This window comes from Lolium perenne, chromosome 6 (assembly GCF_019359855.2).
Source record: "Lolium perenne isolate Kyuss_39 chromosome 6, Kyuss_2.0, whole genome shotgun sequence".
In the NCBI taxonomy this organism is placed as follows: domain Eukaryota; kingdom Viridiplantae; phylum Streptophyta; class Magnoliopsida; order Poales; family Poaceae; genus Lolium; species Lolium perenne.
The window spans coordinates 16,653,654-16,671,455 of NC_067249.2; the positions used below are offsets into that span (position 1 = coordinate 16,653,654).

A 17,802-nucleotide genomic window follows, 5' to 3' on the forward strand; every position below is an offset into this window, starting at 1 on the left:
CTCACACATGGATGGGGGAAACATTGCTGGTTGATGGAGAGGCGTCGGTGGTGATGGCGGCGATGATCTCCTCCAATTCCCCGTCCCGGCGGAGTGCCAGAACGGAGACTTCTGGCTCCTGAGACGGAGTTTCGCGATGTGGCGGCGTTCTGGAGGCTTTCTGGCGACTTCGACTTCTCCCCGTGCGTTTTTAGGTCGAGGGCGATAAATAGTCCGAAGGAGGGCGTCGGAGGCCGGCCGAGGGGGCCACACCATAGGGCCGCGCGGGCCCCCCTAGGCCGCGCCGCCTTATGGTGTGGGGCCCTCGGGCCTCCACCTGACTTGTCCTTCTGGCTCCGTCAGTATTCTGGGAAAATAGGGCCTTCTGCATAAATTCCGAGGATTTTCCCGAAAGTTGGATTTCTGCACAAAAACGAGACACCAGAACAGTTCTGCTGAAAACAGCGTTAGTCCGTGTTAGTTGTATCCAAAATACACAAATTAGAGGCGAAACAATAGCAAAAGTGTTCGGGAAAGTAGATACGTTTTGGACGTATCAACTCCCCCCAAGCTTAGCTTATTGCTTGTCCTCAAGCAATTCAGTTAACAACTGATGCGATAAAAGAACTTTCACGAACACATTTGTTCATATGATGTATATATTCTCATGATATGACTAATACTTAGGCAATTCATAATAAGATATATGCAAATAAGATCATCTAACAACTATGTCAATCATGGAAAAGTACCAACAATTAATAATAAGCATCATGAGTCATGTATATAAGCAGGATTGCAAAGTTCATAAGAAAGTATGATAAAGTGGTATCTCGCTTGCCCGTATTTGATCGGCAAAACATAAATGCCCAGGCACCTCTGGAGTTCATAGAAAGACCAGAAGTAGTGATTGTCAAAGGTAAAAGCATCAAAGTTATACCACAGTCAATCATATTTTGAGACAAGCATATTATACTAAGAATGATAGTTGTGCTCTCAAGATAGTGCTCAAAGAAACAATGGAGACACAACATAAAAGTAAAAGATTGACCCTTCGCTGAGGGAAGCAGGGATTAACATGCGCTAGAGCTTTTCATTTTTGAAATCAGGAGTAAAATTATTTTGAGAGGCGTTTGTTGTTGTCAACGAATGGTAATGGGTACACTAACTACCTCGCCAACCGGACTCCCAAGAGCGGCTCCCATGAATTATTTGCATGTTTATGTGGCACTCCTTCCAACCTTTCTTACACAAACCATGGCTAACCGAATCCTCGGGTGCCTGCCAACAATCTCATACCATGAAGGAGTGCCTTTTTATTTTAGTTTTATTATGATGACACTCCCCCCAACCTTTGCTTACACAAGCCATGACTAACCGAATCCTTCGGGTGCCGTCCAACAATCACATACCATGGAGGAGTGTCTATTTAGATTAATTAATTCGGGACTGGGAATCCCATTGCCAGCTCTTTTTGCAAAATTATTGGATAAGCGGATGTGCCACTAGTCCATTATGAAAGTCCGTCAAGAGTAAATGACAAGGTTGAAAGTTAAACACCACATACTTCCTCATGAGCTATGAAACATTACACAAATTAAGAAGCATTTTGAAGGTTTTAAAGGTAGCGCATGAGAATTTACTTGGAATGGTTTGAAATGCCATGCATAGGTATTTATGGTGGACACTTTGGAACAACTTGGTTTTCAGGTGTTTGGAAGCACGAGCAGCGTTCCCGCTCAGTACAAGTGAAGGCTAGCAATAGACTGGGGAGCGACAAATCAAGAGAGCAGTAACTGTCATAATCATGCTTGCGGCAAAATAAATTAACGGAGGCATAAAAGTGATACAAGAACTCTGAAGCAATATAAATCATCGAGGCTTAATTGACTTTGGTTCAGTCATATGCATGCATGAGCATGTGCCAAGTCGATGTAAATGAATTATTCAGAGGAGGATACCACAATGCCATACCTACTTATGAATAAAACAATGCAAGCAAACATCCATGACATGCTACTCATATTAATAAATTGGAGCTAAACATGAGAGATCATGAACTACTAGACTTTCTCAAATGACATATACCTCACATGAACCAACTAAGCATGCTCACATGGATGAGTATATGTACAAAAATGAAAACAAATAGAGTTCATACCAGCCTCTCACCACAATCCCATTGTCGTAGATCGTCATTATTGCCTTTCACTTGTGTAGCTTGGATAATATGAAATGAAAACCACGCTCCAGCCACCGAAGACCATTGAACTCAAAATGAACTTTACAAACCAAAGAAGAACAGCAAATATTTTTGGTGTTTTCGAATTGGGAACAAGAACAAGAGGGAACAAGCAAACAAAGCAAAATCTTTTTGGGTTTTCTTATAGCAAATCAACGATAGCAAATAAAGCAAGATAAATGCAAGAAACCAAAACAAACAAATGGTGAAGAGAAACAACAGAAATATTTTTGGTCTTTTTGTGTTTTAGGAAAGAAACAAAGCAAAAACAAGAAATGGCAAACTAGAAGAGTCACATAAACACAAAGCAGCCGAAATTCGTCAAACTTGACAGCAGTACAGTACTCGATTTTTACGAAATTCTTCCACTGCTAAAATCGAAAAGTGTTCAACTAATGAAAGTTAGATAACAACCTGGGGAACATGCACAAAAATTGGCTTCACAAAATAACGTTCTGGCTGTTTTTGAGAATTTTTATGATGACAGCCCAGAATCTGTTTTCAGGCAGCACTTCCCCAAATATCATCTCCCTCTCATTAGGAAACCACTCAAACAAACTAAACAAGTATGTACAAGTATCCAGCAACCTTAATATGCAAAGAATGAGTGATGCCGGTATACCTCCCCCCAAGCTTAGGCTTTTGGCCCAAGTGGAGTTCAATCCCATGGTGCCCATGAAGTAGCACTTCCGTAGTACGACGAAGATGGATCATATTCCGGGTATGTGCTGGAAGAAGCACCGGGATACGTGACGGTGTAGTCGTAGGAGGGCTCAGCGTCCTCGGAGTCATGCTGCTGGTGGAAGTCTTGTATCTTCATATGTTCCTCCACCTCCTCCTTAGTGCGCGACCATGGTTGCCTGTCAATACTGAACAAACCTGGCTGGGGAAGAGGAATTTCCTTCTCATCCCCATCAGCAAACAACATTCTATAGACCATATTATCTAAAGTGGAATCAGCGGTAACAAAATGATGGCTTTTCATAGCAGCAATATCAAGTCTCGTAGGAGTTAATGGCACATCATTAGAATCAAGAGGAGGTCTTAAATGTGTTAAAATACGCAATGCAATAATTCCTCAAAAAATAGGCCCCCTGCTAGACAGGCGGCGAGCAATAAGAGAACCAAGATGATATGGTGTCTCTCCAGTAAGTGCAGCAATTAAGAAAGCAAGATGGTAACTAGAAATATTACTAGTTTTCTCCCTACCAAGAATGCTATTAGCAATGTAATAGGCAAAATACTTAATGGCGAGGAGTTGGATATTTCTTATCTTGCCACGCTGAATGGTGCGGCAATCATCGTTGGTAATCCCTCGGTAGAGCTCTAATAAGACCCGGGGGTTGTCCTCAATCTTCCTTGATGTACCTACAGGGGCAATACCCAATGCAACACAAAATTCTTCCAATTCCATAGTAATAGGATTACCATAGATCTTGAATGCAACTGTCGGCCCATATTGCTTGTTGTGGAACTTGAAGCTCTCGACGAAGATTTTGGTGAGCATATGGTATTGCTCCCTTTCATCTCCCACGTAGGCGGCTAAGCCCGCCCTATTGACGAGGGTGAAGAAATCACCCAACAATCCTGCATTTCTCAGAAAATCATAACACGGGAAAGACGAAGCATTAGGAGCCCCATTGTCTTCCTCGGGCGCGAAGCTTGGCGCGATGATATCCTCATTGTAGGATCGCCTAAGTCGGGTGGTGGTCCTAGATGGCCTTCCGGTGCTGGTTGTCCCTCTCTTGAACAATTCTCCAAAGTTGAAGTTCTTCATCCTTTTTCTGAAATTTTTCAATCATCATATAAAATTGATTTGGTGACATATAATCAAGGGGAACTACTATAGGAACTTGCTAGAGTACTAATCATGCATCAAAACTAGTTTATTCAACTTAGAACAAGCATGCAAGCTCACCAAACATGTTACCTACAGCAGCAAAATAATCAAGATATACTCAACCAAACAAAATTCTACTTGGATCATTGGAGGAGTCACATACCAAGGAGCAAATGTGCCAAATTTCAGCAAGAAATCTGGGCTGAGCAAAGAGATCGAAAAATCCTGAGATCTTGAGCAAAAACGCGAGTGAGAGGAAGCTGGTTCGAGTTTTTTTGGGAGAGAGAAGATTCTGGGAGAAAGAGATGGCAAAGTGGGGCAAGGAGGGGCCCACACCACAGGGTGGCGCGCCCCCCTCCTTGGCCGCGCCGGCTGGTGGGGTGGCCCCCTGGGGTGCCCCACTGGTCATCCCCAGGTGCTCCCAGGTGCCTCGTCGAAAAATAGGACCAACGGTATAATTTTTGTGATTTTTGAAAACTTTGAAAAATGCACATTTCTGGGTATTAAGTTTATTATTACTGGCCAGGAAAAATTTTGAAATCTCTAATTAACTAAAGAACTTTTCAAATCAAAAAGTGCTACAGCAAGTAAAACAAGTGGAGGAAGAAAGAGATGTTGTTTACCCCCTCTATGCATATAAAAAGTATTTGTTAACAAGGTTGATCAAGTCTTGCCACCAAATAAATTTTACATAACATATGAAGAAATAAACCTCAAATCAATCATGTTACCTTGTATTGTATTGATATGGATCCAATCATAAGAGTTTGATATTCTTCTTTAGGCTCATATATTGGACAATCAATAGTTCCAACTTTGATAGTTCTCACATTAGAGATAGTATTAACTCCACATGCTTTCTCAATCCTCTTGGGAAAATAAACGGTATGCTCCTTATCCTCAACATTGAAAGTAACCTTCCCTTTGTTGCAATCAATAACAGCCCCTGCGGTGTTAAGAAAAGGTCTCCCAAGAATAATAGACATATTATCATCTTCAGGCATTTCCAACACAACAAAATCAGTTAATATCAAGCAGTTAGTAGTAACTTGAACAGGAATATCCTCACATATACCAACAGGAATAGCAGTAGATTTATCAGCCATTTGCAAAGATATATCAGTAGGTATCAACTTATCTAAATAAAGTCTCTTATAAAGAGAAAAAGGCATAACACTAACACCGGCTCCCAAGTCGCATAGAGCAGTTTTAACATAATTATTCTTAATAGAACAAGGAATAGTAGGTATACCTGGGTTGCCCAACTTCTTTGGAACTTTGCCATTGAAAGAGTAATTAGCAAGCATGGTGGAAATTTCCTCATTGGGGATTTTCCTTTTGTTAGTAACAATATCTTTCATATACTTTGAATAAGGAGGCAATTTAATAGCATCAGTCAAAGGGATTTGCAAGAATAAAGGTTTCATCCAATCACATAATTTATTGTAGTGTTCTTCTTCCTTTGATTTTAGTTTCTTAGCAGGAAAAGGCATTTGCTTTTGCACCCAAGTTTCTCTTTCATTACCATGTTTCTTAGCGATAAAATCTTCTTTAGTATACTTTTTATTTTTAGCATGCTTTTCAGGTTCATCTTCAACTTCTTCTTTATCAGAAGCGTCATTCTTATCATTATCATTACCATTATCATGTTCATTACCACTTTCAGTTTCAGCATCGGAAATAGAAATACTATTAGGATCATTAACAGGTTCAGAGGATTCTACAACATTTTTATGTTTCTTCTTCTTTTTCTTAGAAGGAGCACTAGGTTCAATTCGTTGAGAATCTTGTTCAATTCTTTTGGGATGCCCTTCAGGATATAGAGGATCCTGGGTAGAGACACCACCTCTAGTTGTTACTTCATAAGCATGTTTCTCTTTAGAATTATTTTTTAACAAGTCATTTTGAACTTTAGTGAGTTGATCAATTTGAGTTTGAACCATTTGAAAATGTTTAACAAGCATCTTAACATCATTGGAGGTTCTCTCCACAATATCATGCAAATTGCTAATAGCTTGAGAATTTTCCATTAGATGATTCTCTACTCTCATATTAAAATTTTCTTGCTTAACAATATAATTATCAAACTCATCTAAGCATTGAGCAGGAGGTTTTGAATACGGAATATCTTCCCTAGTAAAGCGTTGAAGGGAGTTTACCTCGATCATGGATGAAGGGGGAATTGTCTCACATATATCTTCTATGGGAGGTAGATTCTTCACATCTTCGGATTTAATACCTTTTTCCTTGAGAGACTTCTTGGCTTCCCTCATATATTCATCATTCAATTCAATTAAACCCCTCTTCTTCAATATTGGCGTTGGAGTTGGTTCAGGTGTAGTCCAATCATCATAATTCCGGCTTATTCTAGCCAATAATTCTTCAGCTTCGTCTGGAGTTCTTTTCCTGAAAACACAATCAGCACAACTATCCAAATATGCTCTAGATTCAATGGTTAGTCCACTATAAAATATATCAAGTAGATCATTCTTTTCTAAATCATGTCCAGGTCGAGCTCTGATAAGAGAACAAAATCTTGTCCAAGCTTCAGGCAATTTCTCTTCATCTCCCTGGTCAAACCTATAAATTTTCTCTAAAGTAATATGTTGAGCGCTAGCAGGAAAGTATTTTCGAAAGAAAACATCACGCAGCTCAGTTGGATTTTTAATAGAACCAGGAGGCAAATTATTATACCAAGTTTTAGCATCATCCTTTAATGAGAAAGGAAAAATTTTAGCGACAAAGTAAGTACGCATCTTGACATCATCAGAAAACAAACTACTCATAGAAGAAAGTTCAATCATGTGTTCTACAGCACTTTATTTTTCAGTACCACAAAAGGGTGTTTTCTCTACAATAGCTATATGAGATAGATCAAGAGAAAAATCATAATCTTTATCCTTAATGCATATAGGAGATGTGGCAAATTCAGGATCAGGAGATAACTTATGTCTAATAAAGATATTGTGCGAGAAACTTTTTAATTTTTCTTGCATCAGTAGTAGCATTGCATCTATTAATAAAATCATCATTAAGCTCCACATAATCCTCATCAGGATCATCACTAGAATAATCAACAGACTCAGGTGAACTAACAGGTGTAGTAGCATTAGGAGTTTCAGCATTTTCAATTTGTCTAGACCTAGCAATTGTAGCATCTAGAAAGGATCCCAATGAACCACTATCATCAAGCACAGCAGAAACATTATCAATATTATGAGAGTTTTCAGATTCAGCAGAAGTACCAGCAAATGAAGCTTGCGGCGGTGAAACAAGTTGACTTATCACAGATGGTGAATCAAGAGCAGCAGAGGTACTCAGAGTTGTACCTTTTCTTGTAGTGGATGGTAATATGGCGACTTTAGGATCGCGAGTTTTACCCATGATGGAGAATTTGTAGCGAACAATATCAATCCAAGTGAACTTCCAAATAAAGCTATGCTCCCCGGCAACGGCGCCTTAAGAAACTTGATCTTGATAACCCACAAGTATAGGGGATCGCAGCAGTCTTCGAGGGTAGTATTACCCAATTTATTGATTCGACACAAGGGGAGACAAAGAATACTTGGAAGCCTTAACAGCGGAGTTGTCAATTCAGCTGCACCTGGAAACAGACTTGCTCGCAAGAGTTTATCAGTAGTAACAGTTTTATAGCAGTAGTAGTAGTAAAATAATAGCAGCAGAGTAACAAAGACAGCAGTAGTGATTATAGTAAACAGCAGGATTAAAATACTGTAGGCACGGGGACGGATAACGGGCGTTGCATGGATGAGAGAAACTCATGTAACAATCATAGCAGGGCATTTGCAGATAATAATAAAACGGTGTCGAAGTACAAAGCAATCAATAGGCATGTGTTCCAATTATAGTCGTACGTGCTCGCAATGAGAAACTTGCACAACATCTTTTGTCCTACCAGCCGGTGGCAGCCGGGCCTCAAGGGAATCTACTGGATATTAAGGTACTCCTTTTAATAGAGTACCGGAGCAAAGAATTAACACTCCGTGAACACATGTGATCCTCACGTCACTACCATCCCCTCCGGTTGTCCCAATTCTTGTCACTTCAGGGCCATTGGTTCCGGACAGCAACATGTGTATACAACTTGCAGGTAAGACCATAAACAATGAATATCATGATGAAATAATAACATGTTCAGATCTGAGATCATGGCACTCGGGCCCTAGTGACAAGCATTAAGCATAACAAGTTGCAACAATATCATCAAAGTACCAATTACGGACACTAGGCACTATGCCCTAACAATCTAATGCTATTACATGACCAATCTCATCCAATCCCTACCATCCCCTTCAGCCTACAGCGGGGGAATTACTCACACATGGATGGGGGAAACATTGCTGGTTGATGGAGAGGCGTCGGTGGTGATGGCGGCGATGATCTCCTCCAATTCCCCGTCCCGGCGGAGTGCCAGAACGGAGACTTCTGGCTCCTGAGACGGAGTTTCGCGATGTGGCGGCGTTCTGGAGGCTTTCTGGCGACTTCGACTTCTCCCCGTGCGTTTTTAGGTCGAGGGCGATAAATAGTCCGAAGGAGGGCGTCGGAGGCCGGCCGAGGGGGCCACACCATAGGGCCGCGCGGGCCCCCCCTAGGCCGCGCCGCCTTATGGTGTGGGGCCCTCGGGCCTCCACCTGACTTGTCCTTCTGGCTCCGTCAGTATTCTGGGAAAATAGGGCCTTCTGCATAAATTCCGAGAATTTTCCCGAAAGTTGGATTTCTGCACAAAAACGAGACACCAGAACAGTTCTGCTGAAAACAGCGTTAGTCCGTGTTAGTTGTATCCAAAATACACAAATTAGAGGCGAAACAATAGCAAAAGTGTTCGGGAAAGTAGATACGTTTTGGACGTATCACGCACTACACTCCGCCACCAACAACCTTCAACGTGCTTCTTGACTCCTACTGGTTCGATAAACCTTGGTTTCTTACTGAGGGAAAACTTGCTGTTGTACGCATCACACCTTCCTCTTGGGGTTCCCAACGGGCGTGTGCTTGACGCGTCATCAAGACTGTTTTCTGGCGCCGTTGCCGGGGAGATCAAGACACGCTGCAAGGGGAGTCTCCCACTTCCAATCTCTTTACTTTGTTTTTGTCTTGCTTTACTTTATTTTATTTACTGCTTTGTTGGCATTCTCTATATCAAAAACACAAAAAAAAATTAGTTACTTGCATTTACTTTATCTAGTTTGCTTTATTTACTATTGCTAAAATGGGTAATCCTGAAAATACTAAGTTGTGTGACTTCACTAGCACAAATAATAATGATTTCTTATGCACACCTATTGCTCCACCTGCTACTACAGAAGAATTCTTTGAAATTAAACCTGCTTTACTGAATCTTGTTATGAGAGAGCAATTTTCTGGTGTTAGTTCTGAGGATGCTGGTGCCCATCTTAATAATTTTGTTGAACTTTGTGAGATGCAAAAGTATAAGGATGTAGTTGGTGACATTATAAAATTAAAATTGTTTCCTTTCTCCTTAAGAGGAAGAGCTAAAGATTGGTTGCTATCTTTGCCTAAGAATAGTATTGATTCATGGACTAAATGTAAGGATGCTTTCATTGGTAGATATTATCCTCCTGCTAAAATTATATCTTTGAGAAGTAGCATAATGAATTTTAAGCAATTGGATAATGAGCATGTTGCTCAAGCATGGGAAAGAATGAAATCTTTGGTTAAAAATTGACCTACCCATGGACTGACTACTTAGATGATCATCCAAACCTTTTATGCAGGATTGAATTTTTCTTCGCGGAACCTATTGGATTCAGCTGCTGGAGGTACTTTTATGTCCATCAGTCTAGGGGCCGCAACAAAGCTTCTTGATGATATGATGATTAATTACTCTGAATGGCACACGGAAAGGGCTCCACAAGGTAAGAAGGTAAATTCTGTTGAAGAAACCTCCTCCTTGAGTGATAAGATTGATGCTATAATGTCTATGCTTGTGAATGGTAGATCTAATTTTGATCCTAATAATGTTCCTTTAGCTTCATTGGTTTCCCAAGAAGAACATGTTGATGTGAACTTCATTAAAAATAATAATTTCAACAACAATGCTTATCGGAATAATTCTAGTAACAACTATAGGCCATATCCTTCTCATAATAGTAATGATTATGGTAATTCTTATGGGAATTCTTACAACAAAAATAGGAATGTACCCTCTGGTCTTGAAGCCATGCTTAAAGAATTCATTAGTACACAAACCGTTTTTAATAAATATGTTGAAGAAAAGCTTGGTAAAATTGATATTCTTGCTTCTAAGGTTGATAGTCTTGCTGCTGATGTTGATCTTTTGAAATCGAAAGTTATGCCTAATTAAAATAAAGATATTAAGTCATTTGCTACAGAAAACGCCATCCAAGTTCGAATTAATGAGAATATTAGATTGATGGCTGAATTGCGTGCTAGGTGGGAAAAAGAAGAAACTGCTAAAGAGAATAATGTAGCTAAAGTTTGGACTATTACCACCACTAGTAATGATAATGCTTCACATGTTGCTACACCTCCTACTATCAATGGTAAAATAATTGGTGTTGGCAATGTTTCTACTCCTAATGTAAAGCGTGGAAAACTGCCTGAAACTGCTTGTGATAAAACTGCTGAAATTTTTCAAGATATTGGGGACAATGATCCCATTGCTTTAGATCATAATGTTTTAGATTTTTATGATTGTCACATCTCTGAAGTTATAAAGTTCTTACAAAAACTTGCTAAAAGTCCCAATGCTAGTGCTATGAATTTGGCCTTTACAAAACATATTACAAATGCTCTCATAAAAGCTAGAGAAGATAAATTAAAACTTGAAACTTCTATTCCTAGGAAGTTGGAAGATGGTTGGGAGCCCATCATTAAGATGAAGGTCAATGATTTTGATTGTAATGCTTTATGTGATCTTGGTGCAAGTATTTCCGTTATGCCTAAGAAAATCTATAATATGCTTGACTTGCCACCATTGAAAAATTGTTATTTGGATGTTAATCTTGCTGATAATTCTACAAAGAAACCTTTGGGGAGGATTGATAATGTTCGCATTACGGTTAACAACAACCTTGTCCCCGTTGATTTCGTTGTCTTGGATATTGAATGCAATGCATCTTGTCCCATTATTTTGGGAAGCCCTTTTCTTCGAACTGTTGGTGCTACTATTGATATGAAGGAAGGTATTATTAAATATCAATTTCCTCTCAATAAAGGTATGGAACACTTCCCTAGAAAGAGAATGAAGTTACCTTTTGATTCTATTATTAGAACAAACTATGATGTTGATGCTTCGTCTCTTGATAATACTTGATACACACTTTCTGCGCCTAGCTCAAAGGCGTTAAAGAAAAGCGCTTATGGGAGACAACCCATGATTTTACTTCTGCACTTTTGTTTTATATTTGAGTCTTGGAAGTTATTACTACTGTAGCAACCTCTCCTTATCTTTATTTTATTGTATTTTTGTGCCAAGTAAAGTCTTTGATAGTAAGGTTGATACTAGATTTGGATTACTGCGCAGAAACAGAATTCTTACTGTCACGAAATTGAGTAGCCCCGTCTGTAGGTAACTCAGAAAAATCTGCCAATTTACGTGCGTGATCCTCAGATATGTACGCAACTTTCATTCAATTTGAGCATTTTCATCTGAGCAAGTTTAGTGCCCCAGAAAAATTCATCTTTACGGACTGTTCTGTTTTGACAGATTCAGCCTTTTATTTCGCATTGCCTGTTTTGCTATGTTTGATGGATTTCTTTGTTCCATTAACTTTCAGTAGCTTTGGGCAATGTCCAGAAGTGTTAAGAATGATTGTGTCACCTCTGAACATGTGAATTTTTGATTATGCACTAACCCTCAAATGAGTTTGTTTTGAGTTTGGTGTGGAGGAAGTTTTCAAGGGTCAAGAGAGGAGGATGATATATGATTAAGAAGAGTGAAAAGTCTAAGCTTGGGGATGCCCCCGTGGTTCATCCCTGCATATTTCAAGAAGACTCAAGAATCTAAGCTTGGGGATGCCCAAGGCATCCTCTTCTTCATCGACAACATTATCAGGTCACCTCTAGTGAAACTATATTTTTATTCCGTCACATCTTATGTGCTTTACTTGGAGCGTCTGTATGTTTTTATTTTTGTTATTGTTTGAATAAAATTGGATCCTAGCATTCATTGTGTGGGAGAGAGACACGCTCCGCTGTTGCATATGAACACATATATTCTTAGCTTTATTCTTAATGTTCATGGCGAAGGTTGAAACTGTTTCGTTAATTGTTATATGGTTGGAAACAGAAAATGCTACATGTGGTAATTGGTATAATGTCTTCAATAATTTGATACTTGGCAATTGTTGTGCTCATGTTTAAGCTCTTGCATCATGTACTTTGCACCTATTAGTGAAGAAATACTGTAGAGCTTGTTAAATTTGGTTTGCATGATTGGTCTCTCTAAGTCTAGATATTTTCTGGTGACGGTTTGAACAACAAGGAAGACAGTGTAGAGTCTTATAATGCTTGCAATATGTTCTTATGTAAGTTTTGCTGTACCGGTTCATACTTGTGTTTGCTTCAAATAACCTTGCTAGCCTAAGCCTTGTATTGAGAGGGATTACTTCTCGTGCATCCAAAATTCTTGAGCCAAAAACTATGCCATTTGTGTCCACCATACCTACCTACTACATGGTATTTTCCGCCATTCCGAAGTAAATTGCTTGAGTGCTACCTTTAAAATTCCATTCTTTGTCTTTGCAATATATAGCTCATGGGAAAATAGCTTAAAAACTATTTTGGTATTGAATATGTACTTATGTCACTACAAGAGATCTGATATAATGTGACGAGCCCAAAACGTCATGCAATAGCAATAAATGTCACGGAAGACCCCTCTGTGACATAGTTTGAGCGTCACGATCATCGTCACGGAATCCCCGTCACAGATTACTCCCTAGTGACGCGGCGCGCGAAAAAACGTCACAGACTATGGATGATGTCATGTGTGATGTCAGCACCAAGGAGACCATCCCATGGCCAAGAAACGTCATGGATTTGCGTCACAGATTTAAGTGATGTCATATGTGATTTCATTTAATTAATTTAGAAAAATTCTAATATTTTTCAAATTTTTATTTTTGAATTTTTATTTCATTATAATTTTCCTAATTATATTAGCACGAAATAATATTTATTTTCCCATTTTCTTAGGTATTATTGTATAAATTTACTTTTGCATGTAATCTTAATTCATTTTTATTTATTTTTTGCTCGTAATAATTTCCAAATTTAATATACATTAAAGTGTGAATTTAAATTAATATTGAATACATATGACAACATATACTCAATTCCCATTGAAATCACAATATATATCTAACTCTCAACCAAATAGCATCATACATAACTAAATAAGTTGCACGGTAAAATTAGCATAACTAAATACAAGGAAACTTTCCTCGCAAGAAAAAAAGACAAGTGCACCACCATATAATGATGCCTTTCATGCACCATCAAGTATGATGCCTAGTTCGGAGTTGCATGTTTCCATAAGAGGAAACTAACAAGTGTGTCATGTTCCTTTGCTTCTTTTCATAATCTTTATGTTCTTCTTGGTTTTTCTTCATAGCTACCAATTCTTCTTGTTGCTTCTTTTGTATAGTTTGGCGATGCTTGACAGCTTCTCGGTTCTCCTTGATCTTTGCACAAATTTCCTATATGAAGAAAATGAATATTAGTATTATCAATACAAACAGACATTTATAAAAACAGCAAGCATGTTCATTAGGTACTGCCGATGATGCTACTAGCACCAGTATTATCAGCTTACTCTGTTTCACCATTACTATGTCCAAGATAACGGTAAGAATGTCTCTACCTTACTCTGTCCTAAATACTTCAGGTCATAGCTAGGCAAAAGCATATAGCAAAAAGTGTCTAATAAACCTTATCTAGTTGAAATATTCGCTACAAATATTTCTTGTTAAAGTGTTAACACATGACAAGTTAACCCACTCACTATAGATTTCTAGCTCAAATAAGTTCGTGTTAGAGATTATAATTTACAATACATCATAGGGGAATCTGCTGAAGTGTTTATGATTGCAAGGACGTGCTTCTGTAGTCAAAGAATGGAATATGGAGAAATAAGATGGCCCTACAAGCTGGACAAACTTCTACCATCATAGTCGTCCATGTAACATAGGTTACATATCATGTTTCACAACCTTTAAACATGTACAGAGTAAAAGTAGGTTTATACCTGCTAGGTCGTGAGCATCTACAAGCTTTATACATAGATAATGCTTGAGGCAAAGAAGTTATAGTAGATTAAATTGACTGGTAAAAAAAATTGAACAACTTACGAGCCATGTAGATCTATCTATCTAGTGCATGCTTTTACTACCAGGGAACATCAAGATTAATAACAAATGGAAGGTAAACCAACTAGTAGCAAACTAAAACAAAGTATTATGCAACTTCAGATTCATTATAGGTATCGATGGTGGCTTATTTTGATACAAACCCTATTGCTTCCATCTGACCTTTTGTTGACAAGAGCTACCCAATTTTGTTTTGTACAGCCCCTGAAATAATCCATCTTCAAGATGTATCGTTGTTGTCAAACACCTTTCTGGAGTACCTTTGTGCATACACCTCTGGCCACCTCATTTGGATCCATTTCAAAGTTTTTCTAAAAGTAATGAATGATAGGATACATCAATAAATAGACAGGGCAACATGTGAAAATGGGAATAAAACGAACGAAGGAAAATGCCTCACCGCAATATGAGTACATAAATCAGATGCATTGACGAAGACAAATGACAACCTAGAACTTGTTATATTTTTTAAAAATCTGCTAGACATGAGTATATAAATAGCATGTTAGCAAGCAGGAAAAGTTGTACAAACAAATGCAAAAGAAAACCAATGGCTTCAATTAATCTGCCACCTCTTGTCATCCATGTGTTGCTGGACAAATTACATAGAACCAGGTGCATAGACCAAGACAAATGACAGCCTAGAACTTGTTTCATTAAGTTCAAAAAAGGAACTTCTTGTACTTCAAACAAAGCTCAAATGTGAAGGTCGTCGTGTAAGGGCATTAAAGCCAAAACCTCAATATATATATTTTGCTAGCTACTGATTATGACAACCATCTCGAACTAACATGTTAATTTATATGTATAGCTTCAGAGATTTGACATATACAGAAAACATTTCTTAGAAACAATCCGTTTGTTTACTAGAAACTTACGCACTCACAAAACTACTGTAACAAAACTAGCATGTTTCAGTCTAGCACGTATTGCACAACAGGAAGAGTAATCTTCTATTTAGACACGGCAAGCAAGTAAAGGATTAAAGTAGAGACCAAAAGAGGACTCTGAATATATAGTTGACTGCTGATTGCTTAACTTCACCAAATCAGCACACCCAAGGTAATGTAAAACTGTTTCTTTCCACTCTGCATAGTTTGAGCCATCAAGACGGGAGTGGCATCTCCATTTTTTGACCGATGAATAAATATATCAATAAGAAAGCTGCATGGTATTTATGTTTGTAAATGCATTACTGAACTCATGTACAAACTGTTTTCATTTCTTTTTACCAGAATGGATGATGATAGATGCTCATTATTCAAAAATATGCTATGCTAACACTAGTGAAGTGTATTTGAATTTGATATTTGTTTATTGTACGTACATATGGTTTGATTATGTGTGGACTTCAAGAGAAAGTGAAATTCTCGGAAGTACTTGGATGATTAGACAACAGCGACCACCTAACGGCAGGGCACTGCGCCCGCCAGCGACCAAACGTTAAGACGACGTGTTGCTGTGACAGCTGATTCATCTATGAACATGGTGTGGCGCCATGGTGCAAAAATGCAAATTCAGAAACACAAACAAAGCTGGAGGCCGATTCATATCTGAAGATGTTGCGCCGCAGTGGCGCACGGCGAGAAAACAACAATGCGTACTAAACAGAAGAACCAAACTGAAAAGTACAAAAAAAAGGGGGCCTTTGCTTCTGCTGAACCAGCAGCTCATTGTTTGATCAATAGACACTAGCTTTGAGACAAAATATTCCACATGTTTTAATCAAGAATCGTCAAAGTACAGATGCAATTTGGCACTGAAGAATTTCACTACCACACATATTACTACTCCATGTACCATAAGGCCAAAACGCAATGCTTGTTTAGAGGATTTCAGATAGAAAAATATGCAGTCCAAGCCATTCAATGCTGCTTTTGCTAGATATCTAGCCAGAACCTAAAACTTAGTACCCGTCAGACACAGGTTGACCATGGGATCGATCTCAAATATCAAGCTACTATGAAATGCAGAAGAAAAACATCACACCACATAGTCCGCAAAAAATATGGTGGCACGGATCAACAAATACAGAAAGTACATGCAGTATTCACTAGTATTGTAGAAGACGTACCTTGTGGAGGGCGCCGGTGTTCGCGCGGGTGTGGACGGTGGCATTCTCGCGTATGCAGGCGGTAGCGTTTGCCTGGGTGCAGTCGTGGGAGGGAACCAGGGAAGGGGCGTGAAGGAGGACGTCGTGGGTGAGGCCGGCGGCTCCGATCCAGCCGGCGGGGAGGGCGGGGGCGTTCAAGCGGGCTGCGGCGTGGGAAAGACGGCCGTAGGTGAGGCCAGCGGCCCCGATCCCTTATATGAGGAGCGCTCCGCCGTTCGAACTGCTAGGGCGGATGGATCGAAGGCCTCCGATCTGGTGCGTGGCGAGAATTGGGGAGACGAGCACGAGAAACAGGGGAGTGGGCGGTGGCTCCTCGCAGGAGTTGCTCGTAGAAATTTTGCAACTGTCCCACACGTGGAGACATAGGGTGGGTGGAAATACGGATTTTATTTGGAGGGAAAATATAAGTTTGACGAGATCATGCATCTGTTATTTTTATCTTTTGGTTGATGAATCTGAGTGTTCCTGTTCTTTCCCTCGAGGAATTAATCCTAACCAAAAACCAGTCGAAGTGTTATAATGGTATTGGACTATTGGTACCCACACATAGGCGATATAGCACAAATTTAACTTCTGCGTAATATACTTTTTTTATTAGTAGCCATCTTTATTATTTTTTCTCCTTCCGTGTAAGGAATTTTTAGTACCGGTATTTCTTAGTTCTTCTCGACATGTGTGGTTTTCGACTTAACGATTCACACGTCTTGTCAAATATATATTTCATAACAGTTTATTTATGTCACAATATATAGGTCCCATCTCAATGGTCCTCCCGCTAGCTATTACATGATGTAGTACCAGTGTTAATTTTTCCGTGACACATCCACGCTCGTCACGGAAGCTACCTAGTCGTCACAGAATGTGCTAATGTGTGACGGTGCTCGTGTGACCGTCACAGATCTTTTGGAATGCATGACGCCAGAGAAGAAACGTCATACATTGTGATATTCCATGACGTTACATACCACTTTCATGAGGGTTTTCGTCATAGTATATCAGATCTCTTGTAGTGTGTGTCTTATTTCTTAATAAGTTGTTTGTTGAGCGATAACCATGTTCCTGGGGACGCCATCAACTATTTCACTTTGTTGAATATCATGTGAGTTGCTATGCATGTTCGTCTTGTCTGAAGTAAGGGTGATTTATCATGATCAAATGGTTTGAGTATGCATATTGTTAGAGAAGAACATTGGGCCGCTAACTAAAGCCATGATCCATGGTGGAAGTTTCAGTTTGGACAACAATCCTCAATCTC

At 39.3% G+C, this 17,802-nt stretch overlaps 1 long non-coding RNA gene across 1 annotated transcript; it reads right to left on the bottom strand.

Annotated features, from left to right (window-relative positions):
- Window positions 1-13,437: 13,437 nt before the first annotated feature.
- Window positions 13,438-16,854, bottom strand: LOC127310225 (uncharacterized). The gene is made up of 3 exons (XR_007857356.2): window positions 16,509-16,854; window positions 14,597-14,745; window positions 13,438-13,765 (listed from the first exon to the last, which is right to left on the bottom strand). It is a non-coding gene; the product is annotated as an uncharacterized lncRNA (long non-coding RNA).
- Between the last annotated feature and the right edge of the window lie 948 nt (window positions 16,855-17,802).